Genomic DNA, 12,860 nt, shown 5'->3' on the forward strand with positions numbered 1-12,860 from the left:
AGAGGGGGGACACAGAATCCAAAGCAGGCTCCAGGCTCTGAGCTGTCAGTACAGAGCCTGACACGGGGCTCGAACTCACAGACTGCAAGATCATGACCTGAGCCAAAGTCAGACGCCTAACCAACTGAACCACCCAGGCACCCAGTAGTTACTTTTATTATTAAATGTGTATTTATTTTGCGCGCGCGCGCGCGCGAGAGAGAGAGAGAGAGAGAGAGAGAGAGAGAATGAGTGGGGGAGGGGCAGAGAGAAAGGGAGAGAGAGAATCCCAAGCAGGCTCCACACTGTCAGCACAGAGTCTGATGCAGGGCTCAGAACCACAAACCGTGAGATCATGACCTGAACTGAAATCAAGAATTGAACACTTAACTGACTGAGCCACCCACGTGCCCTAGTAGTTACTCTTTTGTACTTTTATTATATTTAAATATTTCTACCAATGTAGCTGGGGCACAGAGTGCAAGAGTACCAGCTCCATGGGTCCTGAGCAGACCAGGTTTGGCTACTGGCCCCTGACAAAATCCAAAGGCAGAGAAACAAGTGTCAGTGAAATAAGATAGGAATTTATTGCCGTGAGGCTAACACCTGGAAGACCATTGACTAGCGTCTCAAAGATTGTGTCCAAAGTGCTAAAGATACGTCCAGGTTTATATAAAGAAAATGGGGCGAAGGTTGGTGGGTACATGCAGGTGGGCAGTAAAATTCAGGTGACCATTGTCTTGGAGTCAATCATGGGCTATGTCTTGATGGCCCAGGGCAGTCCTTAGTAGTTTTGGTTCCCATCAGGGGATGTTGGCCCATGAGGTATTTTTCTTGAGTTAAGAGATAAGCTGGAGGGAGGAACTTGGTTATTTAAAAAGTTTGAGGTCAAAGTGGAGGTAGTAAAAGTCCTCTTTTGCTAAGATTTGTAATATTCTATTCCATTTCTTAATCTTAGTTCCTGGTGTTATTTTTTATTAATACTATATTTAAGTTGATTCAGTGCTCATCCCAAGTTATTTTATCTGTGCTTCTGCATAGCTGAGGTCTCTATTTTGATTTCTGTCTTAATTGGCTGGATTTTATCACTTCATCAAAAACAATTTCTTTTCTTTCATTCTTCTTTTTAAAGCATTATCTTAGGTTACCAGAGTCCCTGAGTTATTTTTCTGTCTCTAAGCTTAAAATTTCTTTTTATTCTTGAAGTGTATTTGTTTAACCATGGTAGCCTTGGTGTCAATCAGCTATTTCAGTGTTTCCTGGAACACAGTCTGTAGTTTTCCTATTGCTTTAATATCATTAAAAATTCCTGCTAATACTTTAAATGAGTTGTTCATGTGTTCTATTTGTAGAATTTGCTACTTGTTTTCATTTCTAGTGCAGCTTTAACAAGGTACCACAACAAGCAGAGTAGCTTAAAACAACAGAAGTTTATTTTTGCACAGTTCCAGAAGCTACTAGTTCAAAATCAGGATTTCAGCAGGGTCAATTCTCCCTGATGGCTGTGATGGAGAATCTGTTCTATGCCCCTCTCTTGGCTTCTGGTGAAGGCTGGCAGTCCTGGAGGTTCACTGATTTGTAGCCACATCACTCAAATCTCTGCTTTGATGTTCATTTGGTGATCTTTCCCTGTATGTCTCTTTGTCTTCACATGACCTTTTCTCTCTCTGTGTTTTAAAAATGTTTCATTTATTATTTTTGAGAGAGAGCACGAGCAGGCTAGGGGCAGAGAGAGAGGGAGATGCAGAATTTGAAGCAGGCTCCAGGCTCTGAGCTGTCAGCACAGAGCCTGACGTGGGGCTAGGACTCACAAACTGTGACATCTCAACCTGAGCCGAAGTCAGACACTTAACTGACTGAGCCATCCAGGCGTCCCATCACATGAACTTCTCTTAACATTTGTTTTCTCTTATAAGGACACTAATCATATTGGGTTATGGTCCACCTAAGAAGTGTGGCTTCATCTTAACTTCATTAAACCTGCAAAGATGCTATTTACAAATAAGTTCACATTCATAGGTCCTGGGAGTTAGCACTTTAATATACCTTTTGGGGGGACATAATTCAACCTACACAGCTACTTTAGAGATTTTCTCTCTTTAGAATATAATAACTTCGTGTTTTATATCTATTATTTGCCTTTCCTTACTTTTTTCCCCCTCCTTATCTACTGTGATTATCTCAAAACTTCTTTCCTGAATTTCATTTTCGATTGTATTTATTCCCTTTCTTGCTGCTTCTAATTTATTCATTAGTTTTTAAATGGCATTATTTTAGTTTGGTTCTTATTCACATCCTTTGCTGTAGCTTTTTATACTTGATTCTGTAGTTTATTTGGCTAGACTTTTGAGAGGTTTAATTTATTGCTTATTGCTCTTAAGTACTCTTATTAATGTATTCTACTGGGCAAAGCATTTGGGATTGATCCTTGGGGTACGTTTTCCATGAAACAAAGATATTAATCTTTTTAACTGCTTTTTCATGCTGTATTTTCAGGTTAACACCTTGCTACTTTTTACATTACTCCTGCTTGAGAGAGCTGCTCTGTAGACTACCTAGCTTGTCTGTCAGTTTGAAAGAATTCTCCCTAGCCCTCTTTCCACCATTACTGGAGACTTGCCTTAGTTTCTAGCTACAGCTAGAAGACCCAGGCATTACGTTCCATCGTCCTCTCTCTAGCCCGTGGTCATGGTGGGGAAAGGGAGAGTTCCATTGGGGTTATGTACAATCTTTCTTAGAGGAACTGGTTTCTGTTCCTTTTTCTTAAATTTTGTTTTTGTCTTGTGCCGGGGACTACTCCACTTAATATCTTCTAGATGGTTCTCCCAATTCAGCATGGAGTCCAGTAGCCTATGCCTTTGCACAAGTGGGTCAATGCAACTGTCCACTTTTCATTTCTCCTCACTCCCAGACCATTTCCTCAGTACTACCTTGAAGTCAAAAGAGACAACATGGATACCATTCTTCGTACATTTCTTGCTAATTTGGGAGTATTTGAGGGATAGTCTCAGGACTTTTAGTATCCTCTGGGGATAAGATACGGGCCAGTCTTCTCCTTTCTTTTACCTTTTAGAGATTATGGCATTCAATTTCCTTGTTTTGTTGTGGCAGATTTTTTTTTCTGGTATTTTTTTCCCTTGATTTTGTTGTTTATAAGAGGAGGGGAGAATCTATGAACCAGTTCACTCTATCCTTTCTTCTGTGTGCATCTTGAGCCTTTGGGTTATGCCATGATGCCAGCTGGTGATTCCACCACTAATAAAAAAGACAAGATCCCTAGATATTTTCGTAACAGCATTGAGTCTTCTTACACTTCTTGCTGGTACTATGATTCTGGCGCCTGGTTTAGAGTATTGCATCCAGATGTCAGCTTACATTATGATTGGAAGGCCAGGTTGCTGGTCCTTTTTAAAAAAAAAAAATTAAAACTTCAAAATCAAGGGCTTTAGATGTGAAATGATAATTACTAACATACATTTTTCACTTACTTTCTTTTATTCAGCAGTCAGACTAAATGTCACCAAAGGTTACATTTTAGATCTTGCTGGTTTTAAAACTCTGGTAACTATCAGTCCATTGAAAGTGAAAGAAGCTCTCAGAATGTGTTTTTCCTGCCAATTCTGCCTTAGCCCTCCCACTTGCAGTAACCTCATTATTATTCCAAATTGAAGGGTTTGAGGTCATGCTGAGAGGTTCACAAACTAGTCAAACAGAGTCCCTGTCCTCATCATCTCAGATATTTATCATTACTTTTCAGGGCTCAGAAGACTAATTAATAAATCAAAGAAATCATTATAGAGCAGTTCAGTGTGTTTGGGCTTTTACCTCCTGGGAAATAAGTCTTACATTTCAAAAGCATATTTGTTTCCATTATGTAAGGCAAATACATTGTTGAATACAAATGCTTGTGATATAATGGATATATTTAAGCCAAACCAAGATTCCCTCAGATCTCCATCAGAAGGGTTTGGAAAACAAGCCAGAACATGCTATTTTTTTTTTATTACTATTATTCTTGTCCTTGACTTTATGTAGTCTTTTGTTTCCTAAGCTTGCAGGATGTGAAGAAGGTTCTATCTGAGACTGAGTTCCCACAGCAGTCCTCAGGAACTTCAGGGCATCAGATGGGAGCTGGTTAATGGACCACTGGGTGTCAGTATTGTCTTTTCTTACCCTAGCAGAACCCACATGGGGTTGTCTTGTGCTTATCAGAAGCTTATTGACTTTGTTGGAATACAGGATATTAGACTTTCTGTACAAGCCAGGAAGGACCAGTCCAAGTAGCTTACTTCACAGATGGAGAGACGGAGTCATGGAGAAGGGACAGCTGATTTCTTGTTCGGGATGGTTTCCCCACCTTAGGCTTCCCAAACTGTCTCAAACATAAATGCCCACAGGGCCGGGCAAATGAAAGGGTCAAGTGAGCTCACATTTGTCTGAATGAAAAGCTATGTCCTCTTCTTCCCCAGATAAGCTGTTTTCCATTTTTCTTGATCAGGCCACTTGATGTATCTCTTGTTTCCCCAATACTGATACAGAGAAAATTTCTTCTGTTTTTAAACAACAGCAAGACTGCAAAAGCCTGATGAAGGCCCTTGGCTGTGTGTCAGGGAAACAATAAGAATGAATAAGGGACCAGCTGTGTTACATGCCAGCAAGGTGATGGGGTCCTAGCATAGGTGGATCCTAAGATTTTTTAAGAGAAATGGGAAATCTGGATTTTTTTTTTTTTTGGTGAGTTATTCTCATTTTCGTAAGCTTGCTCAAACATAAAAAAAAACCTGTGGGTAGATACGGGATTTCTAGTTTAACAAGCTATAATCATTACACTAAAACTTGAAAGTTTTCCTTTCAGACTCGGATTCTTTTGCCTGCATTTTCTAGTTTGAGCTGATCGGCTCTGACATGATGAGGGAAGGTCCCCTGAGAGATGTATAGGGTTTCCTTGTATATCATTCATAGGTAGAATTTGAGAAACTGTGTCACCTTTTCATTCCAAGGAAAAGGAAATGTTTTGTGCAGCACTTTGAGGGGCAGTATAAGCCAGAAAATTTACGTATCTATACTTAACTTCGCTTGATCCAGAAGAGGCTGGAAGAGTTTGATTATTACTAAACTTTCAGTGCTGTCTCATTTTCTGTCATGAATGTGGTAGAGCTGGGGCCCAGAGAGGGAAAGCATCTAGACGTCTCTCCAATCCTAGGAATTTGCCTCTTTTGTAAACTGGAGACCTAAAAGGATGAGAGAAAAGTTTTCAGACTCATGGACAAGCCTGTAAGTTTTCATATCATACACCAAAAAGGTGAAACACAGAGGGGACAGTGCCCTACTCAAGGTTACATAGTTGGTGGCAGGAGACTCCTGATTCTAGCTCTCTTCAGTTTTTTTTAAAGTGTATTTATCTTGAGAGAGAGTGCATGTGTGAGCAGGGGTGGGGTAGAGAGAGAAAGAGAGAGGTAGAGAGAGAAAGAGAGAGACAGAGAGAGAGAAGAGAGAATCCCCAAGCAGGCTCCATGCTGTCAGCACTGAGCCTGACATGGGACTTGAACTTAGGAACTGCGAGATCATGGCCTGAGCTGAAATCAAGACTTGGATGCTTAACTGACTGAGCCACCCAGGTGCCCAAACTGTCTTTAGTCTTAATCTGGGATTCTCACAGGAGGTTGATGAGAAAAAGCAATCATCCAGTCATTGGATAGCACAGTGTTCCGTACAAATATTCACAAACTATAGTGTTCAGGAGGCAAAATAGGATGGTTTCTGCAAGAAAGAACCTATTCATATCTAGATATTTATTTTTACAAAGGAATAGACTCCAGAAGAAATGCATAGGCAGCTGAACTATTTGCTATTTTTAAAAAAGTTTGAGTTTGGAAATCCTCTGATTCTTATGTTCACCATCTGTGTTTCTCTGGTGTATTTAATGAGTTGTGCTGGAGTCAGCAAAAGAGGAAAATATTCTGTTATAATCTGGAAAAATAACATGAATGATATAGGAGAATACAGGGATTATAGGTGGACTCAATCTGCAGCAAGAAGGATTTAGGTTAGATGCACTGAAGAACTTGACAAGAAGAATTTTTTAAGATTAGGATGTGTTGTTAGCAGAGGTTATGTGATCACTTAAAATCCTATTATTGTAGCTATCAGTTCAAGCAAATGGTCTCTACTATGAGAATTAGCTTTCTAAAACATCAATACGATTATATTAATGGTCCCTTCTTAAAAGCTTCTTACTTTCTTATTGTCATTTCCTGGGTTTGACTCACAAGTCACTTCATAATGTGATCTAAGACGATATTTCTTATCTGGAGGTAATCTAAATGTTTCTTTAAAAATTGAAAACATCAAAGAGCATGATCTTTATCAAATAAGATTAGGAAATCTGACATATCATGCCTTTCTTGTGCAGAATCACTAAGCACATATGAAAGTCTTTGAGGAATCCTGAAATTAAGAAAACGGTATAAATCACTCAGTGAAACAGGCTTGGGAACTAGGGCCCATCACCTAGGGCTCTAGCCCTATCGAGCTTTTCCTCAAATAAATAAGTACAACTGACCCTTGAACAACATGAGTTTGAACTGTGCAGGTTCACTGACATGCGAATTTTTTTCTGTAAATACAGTACAATACTGTATATATTTTCCCTAATGATTTTCTTAACGTTTAATTTTTTTCCAGCTTGCTTTATTGTAAGAATACAGTATTTAACACATATGACAAAGTACATTTAATTGACTTTTGATGTTAGTGAAGACTTGTGGTCAACAGTAGGCTAGTAGTGGTTGTGTGAATGTTTCCAAACAGTTGGGAATATCTTCAGGCTAGACTTAGCAATGAAGTCAAGACTTTTCTACCTGCCTCTGTGACCTTCTACAAACACTGCTCTACCAGATCTATCAGGCCTTGCTCCTCTGTCACCAGCATTCGTGCACCGATGTCAACCCTTCTCCCTTGTACTCCTGTGCCATTCCTTCTCCACACAGCTTCCCATCATGCTCCTGCCATGCTGGTCTCAGTTCTGATCCTGGGGCTCTGCACATTTTTTCTCAGCCTCAGGGCCTTTCATTGACTGTGGCCTCTGCTGGGAAAGCACCTCTCCCTGTCCCTTTTCATTCTTCAGTTCTCTACTCAGATGCCCCCTTCTTGGAGGGGTCCGCTGTCCTAGCTTGGGGTTCCTTCAGGAAACAAACAATAGCAGTTTACCTGGAAAATGCGGAGAACATGGGTGAGAAAGTAGGACAGGAACACAGGGAAGGGAAGGCAGCCAATAGCGGGTACCAGCTGCCACAGTGGCCAACCAAGCTTAATCCTGGGGGAAGCTCTGGAAAGTCTGAAATGCACACCTCAAAGTTAACACCCTTAAAGAATAGGGATCTGGGCCCACCCACTCCCCTCAACCATGGTAGGGGACCACTGGACGGCCAGAAGGCACTTCTGGCTTGGTGTTTGTTGTATAGACAGAGCATGGAAATAGCATAGTACTGGCATTTGGGAGCAGTCCTGAAGAGTAGTTTTCACACTTTAGTGTATACACAAACCTTGGGGGATCTTGTTAGGATATGTATTGATTCAGGAGTTCTGTGAGGAGGCCTGAGATTCTGCCTAAGAAATTCCCAGGTGATGCCTCTGCTGATGTTCTGAGATGCTATGGGCAGCAAACATTGGAAGTGCGTGGCAAGTATCAGTCAGAGGCAGGATGGGCCCTGATGCTGTGGGCTGCCCCTTCCTCCGTGCCCATCCTCACCAAGGTCTCCTCGGGTTCTCTCAGTTTATTTCCTTTGTGCAGAAAGCATAGCCTGCAACAGCAGTATTTGTGGTTGAGGCCACATGTGACATGTGGCCAGTGACATGTTGGTCACTGGTCTTCCTCATTAGACTATAAGCTCCATGAGGGCTCTATCTGTCTTACTGAGTGTTGCTTTCCCAGGGACCAGCACCGTGCCTAGTGCACAGATGAGAACTTGGTAAATATTTATTGAATGATTCAGTAATTTTTCATAGGTGACATTCTCATAAACCTATTCTAGGGATATATTTTGTGTGTGTGTGTGTGTGTGTGTGTGTGTGTGTGTGTGTGTGTGTGTGTTTATATATATATATATATAAAAGGCTAGGGCCTCATCTCCTGAGAACTGTCCATGATTCACACAAATCATGCAGCAAGTTCCAAGTATCTTTCATTATTCTTTCTGCAGGTTTTTCTTAGAAAGTCCTTTAGGAAATCATAAAATTTTCTTATTAAGATGTTCATTGTGCTCTACTACCTGCTGCAAGCATGACTGTCATTGTGTCCCTTTCTCACATCAGTGGCCTTGCAGCCACGGGGGCCCTAATGCTTCAACTCAGCCTCGTGCCCCATTAGTTGGCTTCCAGCCTTTCTCCCCACCTAAGCTCCTGCTGCAGCAAGTAATATGGGGCACAAGTGGGTGCAGAAGACCTGTCTCCAGGGGCAACTAACAGAGGGGACATTCCTCAGTAGAATTTCTTCTTTGTGTCCAGTCCTGCCCATAAGGAACAGACTTCCCCCTGCTCATCTCTTCTTCACATTGTTGCTGGTGAAGCTGAGGTTCCCAGCAGAGTACTAGACAATCGCTCATTCCTTCTCTCACTCCCTCTCTCATTCCCTTATTAAATATCTATTGAGAGCCTATTGTGTCCAGTACTCTTATATGTTCTGGTTCACAGGAGTGAACAAGGCAGACAAGAATCTGTACCCTAATGGAGTTTACTTTACAGTGGGGGCAAATAAGCAATGATCAAGATAAGGGTGTAAAATAGAAACTGTACCAGCTTGTGGTAAATACTATGGAGAGAAAGAAAGGGGTGGGCAGGAGGAGGAACTCTACTTATATGGAGGGCCATAGGGACTGGGAACTGACCTGGAGGGCCTGAGCTTTCTATGTGGACAGGGATAAAGGCCATAGCCACATGAGGCCTCACAGTCTCAGGGTAGAGTGGAGAAAATGCAGTGAGTATCGGATGGGAGAAATGGTTGAGAGTCCTAGGAAAAAATACCTAGACTCTTTTGACTCTTGCTGATGGAAGCACAATAGGAGAATTTCTATAATTTTTAAATTTTAAGTGTGTATTTTTAATAGGCAAACACTTCTATTGGGTTGACATTTAAAATATACAAAAGGATACATAATTGTAAAATTAAAAGCCTCTCAAACATATTCCCTAAGAACTCAGTTCCCCTTCTTGGAAGCAAAATTTTCTAAACAGTTTCTTAATATATTCTTTCACGGATATTTTATTCATACACATGCAAATATATGTGTGTATCTGTGTGCATATCTATAAAGATATTCATAAACATGTATAGAGTATGTTACCCATACCCATACACATATAAGTATGTTTATATATCTATACATTATACATCTGTGTGTGTATACTTACATCTATACATAGATTGGAGAAGAAAGTCCAAGACGACTCAGGGAGCTCTCACTCCATGAGGATTCTGCCAGTTGCTAAGTATGTTTGTATGCTTATGCAAATCAAATAGGCTTTAGTAGTTTGCCTGTATATTTCAATTTTAGAGATATCATGATCAAATAGGCCATACCAAAGATCTCTGCAGGGCAAACCTTTCTGATAGATGCTTTAGCTTTGCTTCCCATCATGGTAACTATGCTCATATTTTGATTAAATGCATAAACTGTGGACACAGAAAAACCTAGAGGCAAATCCTAGTTGGGCATGTGTATTAGCTTCCTTTTGCCACTGTAACATATTACCACAAACTTAGTGACTTAAAACACAATTTTGTTACCTTATAATTCTGGAGGTGAGGAATCTGAAATGGTTTTCAGTGGGCTGATATCCAAGTGTCAGCAAGGCTGTGCTACTTCCAGAGGCTCCAAGGAAAAATCCATTTCCCTGTCTTCTCCACCTTCTAGAGGTCACCTGTATTCCTGGGCTGAAGGCTACATCCTCATCTTCAAAGCCAGCAATGTGGCTTCAAATCTTCAAATCTCCTTCTGTGACCTCTTCTTCCATTATCACATCTCCTCTCTGATTCTGACCCTCCTGTCTCCCTTTTATAAGGACCCTTGTGATTGCATTTATCCCATCCAGATAATCCAGGATAATCTCCCCATCTCAAAAATTTTAACACATCTGCAAGGTTCCTTTAGCTATGTAAGATAACATATCCACAGGTTCTGCAGATTAAAAGGTGGACATCTTTGTGAGGAGGGTGTCACTATTCTGCTTATCACATGTAGTCTTAGGAGTTATTTAATTTCTGGGAGTATGTTCCCTTATCTACAAAATTTTGATAAAAACAATATTTGGAGGAATCAAATGAAACAATGTATATGTTCTTGGGTCATAACCAGGACAAACAACATCTTATGTAGCTCTTGTTTATTAGTGACCTTAGTGACACCATTTACCTCTTGGAGTCCCAGTGTCATCTTCTATAACATGGGGGAAAGAATATCAACTGTCATGTTTTATTACTATGAATATCCATTTAATCCAGTAAAGTACATTAAAGGACTATCAATTTCTTTGAATCACAGTGATAACTTTGGCATAAATCAAGTGAACAAAACATGTGTAGGTTTGTTTAAGAATTCTCTTCTCTTTCAAAAAAATTTTTTTTTAGTGTTTATTTTTGAGAGAGAGAGAGAGAGACAGACTGTGAGCCAGGGAGGGGCAGAGAGAGAGAGGGACACACAGAATCTGAATCAGGCTCCAGGTTCTGAGCTGTCAGCACGGAGCCCGACGCAGGGCTCGAACTCATGAACTGTGAGATCATGACCTTAGCTGAAGTCAGATGCTCAACTGACTGAGCCACCCAGGCGCCCCAAGAATTCTCTTTTCTTTCTTTGGTTTGTGTCCATATTCTTGTGCCAATTACATATGGTTTTAATTACTAAACTTTAAATAAATCTTGGTACCCTATAGTGTAAGTTTTCTAACTTTGTTCTTTTTTCTTTGAGTTTAGCTTGATCCTTTGCATTTGCATATATATATATTAGAAATGTTTGTCAATTTTCAAAAAAAAAATCACTGGATTGCCTTGAATTTATAGATAAATTTGGGGGGAAGTAACATCTCTACATTTAAGCTTCCAGTCCAGGAACATGCTATATACCCTCTTATTTACATCTTCTGAAGTTTTTCTTAGTATTACCAAGAAAATAGTTTTATAGTTTACTCTATAGAAGATTTGCATATCCGTTGTTAAAATATTTCCCTAGATAACAATATTTTCTGATGTTGTTATAAAATTATGTAATTTTATGTAATTATGTAATTATATCTTATTGTTCTTTGCTTATATGAAAAATACAATTAAATTTTGTATATTGATCTCATACTCAGTGATCTTGCTAAATCCACTCAATAATTCTATTAGTGTATAGATGCTTTTGTATTTTCCATATATACAACTATGATGTTTGACATAATAATTTTAGTTCTCCACTTGCAAATCCCATGCTATTTATTCTTCTTTATGTAATATTTTATTAGCCAGGACTCCTTTTACAATGTTTAATAGAAGAGGTGATAGCTGGTGTCCTTCTACCTTTCTATAAAGCAGGAAGACTCTTTCAGAATTTTATCAGTAAAATATTAGATATAATACCAGATTAAGGAAGTTTCCTTTTATTTCTAGTTTGTTAAAGTTTTTTTGAAATTATAAATGGGTATTGAATTTTTTCAAAAGCTTTGCTCAGCTATTGAGTTGATCAGATAATTTTTCTGTTAACGTGGACATTATAATGATTGAGGGTCAAATGTTAAGCCAAAGTTATATTCCTGGAATAAATATAACTTAATCATGATGTGTTTATCTTCTATATACTGATTAGTAAATTTGATTTTTGTTAACATTTTGTTAAGATTTCTATGACTAAAAACTTAAACATAAGAAAGAGTTGGCCTTATGTCTGGCTTACTAGTAATGTCCTTGTCAAGTTTTGGCACTCATACTATTCTGACTTTCTAAAACCAGTTTAAAAGTGTTACCCTTTTTCCACTTCCTGGTGCAATTTGTGTGGTATTATTGTTATTTATTCTTTAAATGTTTGTGAGAAAAACACCCTCTCACCTGGGCTTAGAGTTTCATTTGTCAGAGATATTAAATGATGGATTAAATTTCTTTAATAGATATGAGACTTTTCAGTTTTTGTTACATGTGATTTTTATTTTATTTTATTTTTTTTTTTAATTTTTTTTCAACGTTTATTTATTTTTGGGACAGAGAGAGACAGAGCATGAACAGGGGAGGGGCAGAGAGAGAGGGAGACACAGAATTGGAAACAGGCTCCAGGCTCTGAGCCATCAGCCCAGAGCCTGACGCGGGGCTCGAACTCACGGACAGCGAGATCGTGACCTGGCTGAAGTCGGACGCTTAACCGACTGCGCCACCCAGGCGCCCGTTACATGTGATTTTTAAAGTATATTTACATTTCAACTAGATTTTCAAATATATTGGCATAAAGTTGTTTATAACATCCACTTATCTTTTTGATATTGAGTATAATTTAAATGAAGTAAAATGTACAAGTATTAAGTGTACAGCTCCGTAAGTTTTTATGATTATACCTGTATAAGATTCACTCAGAGAAAGTTACAGATCACTTAAGAAAGTTCCATCATACTCCTTTCCAATGAATATCTCGTATTTCCAAAGTAAGCACTGTTCTCATATATCAGAGTAGATTAGTTGCATCTGTTCTTGGACTTCATATAAACAGAATCATACCATATATGTGTGTGTGTGTATATATATATATATATATATATATATATATATATATATATATATGTATGTATTGTATATATGTATATGTATATATATATATATAGTATTTGGTTTCTTTCACTGATTACAATATTTTTGATAGTCATCT

Source organism: Felis catus, chromosome A1 (assembly GCF_018350175.1).
Source record: "Felis catus isolate Fca126 chromosome A1, F.catus_Fca126_mat1.0, whole genome shotgun sequence".
Taxonomy (NCBI): domain Eukaryota; kingdom Metazoa; phylum Chordata; class Mammalia; order Carnivora; family Felidae; genus Felis; species Felis catus.